Source organism: Carcharhinus amblyrhynchos, chromosome 10 (assembly GCF_965287045.1).
Source record: "Carcharhinus amblyrhynchos chromosome 10, sCarAmb.v2.hapA, whole genome shotgun sequence".
NCBI classification, from domain to species: Eukaryota; Metazoa; Chordata; class Chondrichthyes; order Carcharhiniformes; family Carcharhinidae; genus Carcharhinus; species Carcharhinus amblyrhynchos.
In genome coordinates, this window is record NC_137333.1 from 48,335,302 (window position 1) to 48,343,374 (window position 8,073).

Sequence of the window (8,073 nt, forward strand, 5' to 3'; positions counted from 1 at the left end):
TAACGTGCTTTTAAAAGCAAGCCAGGTTAAAAGGTAACTGGGAAAGAAGCAAAATTATCCAGATATTTTGCTGCAGGAGCTGAAGGATTGCCACCTACTCATTATTGTGAAAATTAGATGCCAAAATACAGGCTTCCCACAGTCAGAGTGCAATCCTGTACGTCAGAGCATGTCATTATCTAGCTGTGCTGCACACAGAGGAACTGTCAGTTACAAACCACGGACCCTGAGTTGCTCTTCATTAATGATGTTAACCTCAGCCAGGAACTTGCAGATATTTTTGTATTTATCCCCTTGAAGTTGGATTACCTCACCCTACTCAGGATGTTCAATCACAGTAGTGTGGCACGCAAATTGCTTTTTGAAGTGTTTGACAAACTTCTTTTTGTCATACCCAACAACAGTTCCCTGGACAGCAGTGAGGGTTTTCCTGTCATTCCTCTGCTGAATCCTTCAGTGTGTGCAGTCTTCAGTGTCAGAAGGGAGAAGATCATCACCCTTAAGTGCATGAGCAAAGGGATCAAAACTTTGCAGGTTCTGGCAAGTTAACATACGATGGTGATATTGCTGCTGCTTTAGTGAAGTGGATGTGAGGCATAATCTGCCTGCTCCAGCTCCAATGATTCAGGACTGAATGAACTATCAGAATGTACCTGATAAATCCCCTCACAAGAGACTGTGAACAAAAGCTCATGGAATCGAATGTAATTTACTGACCTGGTTAGGACAATGACAATCTGCAGGACAGGTTTAATTGACAAGATTGTGTCTGTTATGATGGCCATGAAGATCATCAATAGATCTCTCTGTGAACCTTGTAGAATACAAGTTCCCCCATTTGGCGAATAGAGGCTCAGCCAGTAGGGAAGAAGCAGCAGGGGTTTAAAACCATTTGGCTTCATTCAGGCTAGCAGTCAAAAGACTCGTGGCTGATCTGCACTCTGTACCCACTAAACGGCATTTCAAGCACAATGAAGGGTGATTGGTAACAGAAGATTGGCCTCGATAAATTTATGCTGGTGACGAGGAGTAAAGCAAGTTTACTCTTCACTCCAGACCATCTTTTAGTCGACGAAAGTAATCATCCAGTAAGAAAAGTACCTTTCTTTGATAAACTTGGAGCCAATGATGCAAGCATAGAGAGCTGGGCCCAACACTCAGAGTGCATGTGTTACTTTTTTCAGGCCAACAGTATTGAGGGAGATGAGAAGCAGAAAGCAGTCCTGTTGATGGCATTGGGATCCTGACCTTCAGTGGAATACAAAAGCTACCTCATCAGCTCCGAGCTCCAAAACCTCTAATGAATTGATGGACTTGATTAAAGGCTATTATGGCACAAAACCTTCCGGAATATTCCAGTAACACCACTTTAACATGGCAGGGCAAACATCTGGGGAAATCTGTCTCCCGATTTCTGACCAGACTGTGGAAATTGTCAGAGCGCTATGAATTCAAGACAGCCCGAATGACATATTGCAAGATAGACAGGCCTGAGGAATTAACAATGTGACAGTCCAAAAAGAATTGGCAGAACCCAATTCTGATCTAAAAAGGCCTTTGAGATAGCTCTATTATTGGAGAATGCAGAGAAAGGAGCTCAGGAACTACAGGGAACATCATACCGCAATGTCCCCAGTTTTGGGAGCGGCTTCATGTAATGTCCATTCCTCAGCTGAGAGTGATGGGCCATGATTCTCCCAACTAACCTGCTAATTGTTTGGCAGGGTGGTGTCCCCTGTGCATGGGTGCCCTGGTAATGCCAACCTGTACTCTCAGCACTGCCCAAGAGGCAAATTTCCCATGCCCAAGGGGCACCTTGGCACTGTTCACCAGGCATCAGGCAGTGCCAAGGGGGAGGGGCCTAGGGAGTGGGGGCTGGGAAGTAGGGCTTAGGGGAATTTGGTGGGGTGGGGGGGGTCCCAGTGCCACACTGCATAGGGATCAGTCGGGACTGGAGGGAAGCCAGCGATTGGGACAGTCTGGGAGGGGCAGGTCTGCCTCCTGTGGGGGGAGGGGGGGTTCGGCTGAGGTGTGGGAGTCTCTGCCAGGGGGTCTGTCTCCTAGGGGAAGGCAGTTCTGCCAGTGTGGGTGATTGTTACTGCTGTGAGAGGGCTGGCTAGAGATCGGGGTGCTCTAGGAATGGGGGGGAGGCTGGGGCTGGCCCAGGAATGGTCGTGGGAGCCACAATTAGGCCATGGGGCCGGGTGGGGGGGCGCGTTGTAGGGACAGTGCTGCGGAGATACCAGGCTGGTCAGTGATTGAGCTGGCTAGCAAAGTGCAGGCTGACAGTGGGGGCCACTGCACGTGCGTAGAGTTCAGGAACTGTCAGATTATGGCATGAATAGCCTTAACCCCCGAGCTTTTAATGATATTCATGATTGTGACCTCTGCATTGAACAGAAAGTGGGAGATTCAAGCCTGATTTCCCATTGGAAAAGCAATCATGATTTACACCAGTTTTCCCGCAAATTCGGCACTTAGAACTTTTTTGGGAGAAACATCCTCCATAGTATCAGTAAATATCTCATAATCCCTTACGGCAATGGAGCTCAAGTTGCATCACCAGATAGTTAGGAAGGGCAGAGATAGCCATCAGACTCCCAGGGAGCATATTCCAGAAGATTGTAGATACCAGATGGGTGGACTATTGCAAATGCTGCAGAAGACCACAACGAAAGCAAAAATATCAGAACAATCAAAACACATGTTGAGAAAAAAGGCCAAGCCCAATACTGGACCATACCTTGCAGATAGGCCCACAACCAGGGATGTCAGTGCTATTTGGAAATAAGATGGTGGCTTGTCATCTGGCAGGGGGACCTTTAATCTTAAGCAAATATATTGAAATGTATGTAAGTCAGATACACGCCCTATTCTGGGAGAAAGAAAATTGAAAATTGTCATCCCAGTCCATATTAGGAACTTTGGGGACAGCTGCAGTTAGGTCCCTGGGATCTATGTCTTATAAAGACAAAATTGTCAAGAAGCACCTGGACCATCTGAGGGGTAGGGTGTCAGTGCCAGTGCTGGCCTCAGTACCAACAATGGGGATGACTGGTGTCGAGTCACAACTAGGAGTCGATCCCACGCTTGCTCCTCTGGATGATAAGGGCGTAGACTCCGAGATGGAAACAGAAAATTCTAGCACCCCACTGAAGCGAGACCTCAAGAAAAACCACTGTCAGTGGATTTTCGTTGCTCTCTTCGGAAGCCAATTCACTTCACACCCCCGATTGAGTCCTGCCTTCAGTTGAACTCAGGCCGATCATTAAGTGATGGAAAAGGCCCCTCTTGTTGTGGGGGTGCAAAGGAGAGACGGGCTTGAGGGGGGAGAGATGTTGTGATGGCTACGGGGGCTAGTCAATAGATCTGCCCGTAGGTCTCGTTGAATTACAGTTCCTCTATTAGGTGAGTGGAGGCTCTACCAATAGGGAAGGAGCAATGGGGAGTTTAAAACCAGTTGGCTCCTCTCAGGCCGGCAGTCGAAAGACTTGGGGCTGATCTGCACTTTGTGGGCATTGAACGGTAATTCAAATACACTATAAACGGTGATTGATGATAGAAAACATCCTCAAAAAAACTATGACAATATCTCGTGATGTCCTGCAAGGAATTGTGTCAGGGTCTCAAATATTTGTTGTATTTATTAACAAAATATGATGGAAAAGAAAGCTACGTATTCAAATTTACCAATGTCACAAAATGGGTGGTATTGTCAACAGTGTAAGTGGAGGCACAAGATTACAAATAAATTTCAATATATTAAATGTCCACAGAGACATGGCGGGGGTTGGGGGGAAGGGTGGGAGGGTTCCCTGTACATAGGTTTTTAAAATATCATAAACAAATTTAGACTATTTTCTACAAGTCTAATTAAATGCGCTCCTTTATTGCTAGAGGACTAGGTTACAAGAGGATAAAAATGAACATCTATGCAAAGCCTTGGTTAGAAAAATAGGGCAGAATTCCCCTACCTGGGATTAAGTCCCGTGGTAGGGTGGGAATGGGGAGGATTTCCTGCTTCAGGGACCAATGGGAAATTGGGAAATTATGCCATATCTTCTAGTCCTTTAATTAAGCATCGGGGTTGTGGGGGGGGTGGGGAGGTCAGCTTGATTGAATCACCACATCTGAGTGCAATATTGAAAAGATGCCTTCATAAGAACATAAGAAATAGGAGCAGGAGTAGGCCATCTAGCCCCTCGAGCCTGCCCCGCCATTCAATAAGATCACGGCTGATCTGAAGTGGCTCAGTTCCACTTTCCCGCTTTCTCCCCATAACCCTTAATCCCCTTGCCTATCAAAAACCTATCTGCCCGCGTCTTAAATATATTTAGTGAGGCAGCCTCCACCACTTCAACGGGCAGAGAATTCCAGAGATTCACCATCCTTTGAGTGAAGAAGTTCCTCCTCAACTCCGATCTAAACTGCCTCCCCTTTATCTTGAGGCTGTGCCCTCTAGTCCTGCTGTCCTTTCTGAGCGGGAAGAACCTCTCCACCTCTACCCTATCCATTCCTTTCATCATCTTATACGTCTCAATAAGATCCCCCCTCATCCTTCTAAACTCTAACGAGTACAAGCCCAGTCTATTCAGCCTCTCTTCATAGCTCAACCCCCTGAACTCCGATATCAGCCTAGTGAACCTCCTCTGCACTCCCTCCAAGGCCAAAATATCCTTGCGCAAGTGCGGCGACCAAAACTGCACACAGTACTCCAGCTGCGGCCTCACCAGTGCCCTGTACAGTTGCAGCAAGACCTCCCTACTTCTATATTCAATCCCCCTCGCTATGAAGGCCAGCATCACATTCGCCTTCCTGACCACCTGCTGCACCTGCAGGCTGGGTTTTTGCGACTCATGCACAAGGACCCCCAGGTCCCTCTGCACCGTAGCATGCTGCAGCTTTTTGCCCTGTAAGTAGTAGTCCTTCCTACTATTATTCCTACCAAAGTGGATAACCTCATCACTGACCAACATTGAAGAAAGAAGGTGGACCTCTTGAAGAAAGAGGATGTATCTACAGGAACACACTGAGGTTGGAAGGTGGACTTTTACGTTGACACTGAAGCTGGAAGATTCACCTCTTCGATACTCTCCGCCCACTAATGTGGCGTTCCAGGGTCCAGAGCCACTGGAGATTTCCATTCTGAACTCCAGAAGCAGGCGCAGGCCTTCTTAATTATGTACCGAATTCTACATGTCATATTGTTCCAGGTGTGCTTCAGGCTGGCATGCTGGCACCTCAGAGAATAGGGATGTGTGGAAGATTTCAGTTGGGCCTTCATTTGTATCCCATTAGTGAGATGCAAACCAGTTTCACACCATTAGGTTTCCCAATCTGCAGTAGATACCACGAGGATATCTCACCAGCATAAAACAACTTCCTCCCACCAAATTCTCCCCCTACTCTCCTTCCCCCTGTCCACCATTGAATCCATGGCAGAATTTCACCTATAGAAAGATTGGAGTATGCCCAGAGGTCCCATTGTGACTTCCAGCCACAGCTCCACTTGAAAAGGTGGGCACTCTGACCTCTGATGTTCACAGCTGTCAGGTCAGCAGTATAGAAGTGAACCCTTCCTTAAGCTGGTTTGTGGCCACAACACCACCCACTATTCAATTCCTTGATCTCGCTCCAACAGGAGGCTCTTTGACCATTGGACAAGCCCACTGGCATTGACCCAAATCTAACTGGCCCAATAATGAGCCCAATTTGCCACCTGCTACAGCCAGGCAGATGGCCTTCCCCCTACAAGAACATAGCCCCCATCCATCACCATGCACAAGAAAAAACGAACAGGAGTGGTAATAATATTAAAAAAGGGAAAAGGCCCAGGAAGCAAGAAGAGGGGCCACCTTATAAGGGCAAGGCATCATAGGAGGCAACAAGGGTTGGACATGGGCCAAAAGAAAAGAGGCAGAGCATACAGAAAAGGGAACATATCCTCTCTCTGCCTGACCCCAAAATCCTAACTGAACCAACAATGAGCCCGATTTGCCATCTGCTACTGCTACTCAGGTGGCCTTTGCCACAAGGACTCTACCTCTGGCAAAATTGCTTGGAGGCAAGATCACAGGAGCAGCTGACCTGATGCGTTCCTTAAATTACATTCCCAGTCCAGCTTCCTAAACATGGAACTAGGGAAATTCAGTCCAATGTTTCCAGATCAACGATCTGTTTCATCATATCAATGCATAAGCAGAAAGTTTAAAATAATGCGTGTTGTTAACCTAGAAGGCTTTGAATTTCCTAAAGCCACCAAAAGCCTTACGGCAATAAAACAATGCTCATACAAAACTGTAATAGAACATACTCCAACAATGCCACAATCATATTCCAATAGGAGTATGAACAGTAAAGACCTTAATCAAATGTAGAAGCATTGAAAACATAGGAGCACAGAGGCACGATTGGGCAATTTCCAGCGGACACAAGAATTGGCCATGTATTTGATAGTGAAGAAGATATCTGTGGACCCCAGAATTCAATGGTTTGAATGGGTGGAAAAGTGGCAAACTGAATTCAATCCAGAGACTGGGCAGCATGGTGGCACTGTGGCCAGCACTTCTGCCTCACAGCACCAGGGACCTGGGTTCAATTCCACATTCTCTCCAGGTCTGCATGAGTTACCTCCAGGTACCCTGGTTTCCTCCCATGCTCCAAAGGTGAGTGTGTTAGGTTAATTGGCTGTGATAAATTGACCCATATGGTGGAATTTTCCAGCGGCACTTGCCCCAAGACTGAAAAATTCTACCCAAGGTCAAGGACCTTTGCATGATCTGCCCTCCTTGCATTCTATAATTCCTGTGGTGGGCAGGTGGGAAAATTCTGCAATTAGTATCAGGGGATTAGCAGGGTAAATACATTGGGTTATGGGGATAGGGTCGGGGTGGGATTGTTATCAGTGCATGTTTGATGGGCCTAATGGCTTCCATCCGCACTGTAGGGACACTATGACTCAACAAAGTGTGAGGTATTGCATTTGAAGAAGGCAAACAAAGCAATGGAATACTCAACAAGTGGGAACACATTGAGAGGAGTTGAGGAAGTGAGAGTTCTCGGAGTGCATTTCCATAGATTGTTGAATGTGACAGGACAGGTGAGCAAAGTGGTCAAGAAAGCATATAGAATGCTTTCCTTTATTGGGCAAGGTATTGTACACAAAAGCAGGAAAAATGTTGGTTAGACCACAGCTGGAATTTTGTGTAGAATTCTAGTCACTGATATAGAAGAAGGACATAATTGTTCTGGAGACAATACAAAGATTTATCAAATGATTGCGAGGACTTGAAAATTGCAGGATTGAGGAAAGATTGGATAAGCATGTGTTGTTTTCCTTTGAATAGAAGAAGCTCAAGAATTGAAAGGTACAAAATTATGAGGCATCTAGATAGAGTAGACAGGAAAGACTTGATTCCCTTTGCTAAAGGGTCAATTACCGGGGGCATAGGAATAAGGTGATTGGTAGAGGGATTAGAAGGGATATGGTGAAACAGTTAAATCATTTAAAAGATACTTGGATCTGCATCTGAAGTGCTGTAACCTGCCAGGTTATGGACTCGGTGCTGGAAAGTGAGATTAAAATGAACGGCCATTTTCTTTTTGCTCTTTTTTGGCCTGCGCAGATACGATGGATTGAATGGTCTCTTTCTGCACTGTAACTTTTCTGTAGTTCTAGGACTAGGACATGCGGCCTCTGAAGCGTGCTCCACCATTCAATATGATCATGGCTGATCCTCTAACTCAATGCCATACTCCTGCTCTCTCCCCATAGCCCTTGATGCCTTTAATGTCTAAAAATCTATTTCCTTTTAAATATATTCAGTGACTTGGCCTCCGCTGTATCTCAGAATTCCATGGGTTCACCACCCTCTGAGTGACGAAATTTCTCTTCCTCTCAATGGCTGAGACTGTGCGAGTTTGTTCTGGAACCCCCAGCCAAGGGGAGTATCATGCTGCATCAAGTCTGTTCAGCTCTGTCAGAATTTTATACATTTCAATGAGGTCCCTCCTCATTCTTCTAAACTCCAGTGAATACAGGCCTAGTAGACACAATTTCTCCGGCCATCCCAG

The 8,073-nt window shown here is 46.3% G+C and overlaps 1 pseudogene; it reads right to left on the reverse strand.

Moving 5' to 3' along the window:
- Positions 1 to 210: 210 nt before the first annotated feature.
- Positions 211 to 552, reverse strand: LOC145349282 (eukaryotic translation initiation factor 1b pseudogene; annotated as a pseudogene).
- Between the last annotated feature and the right edge of the window lie 7,521 nt (positions 553 to 8,073).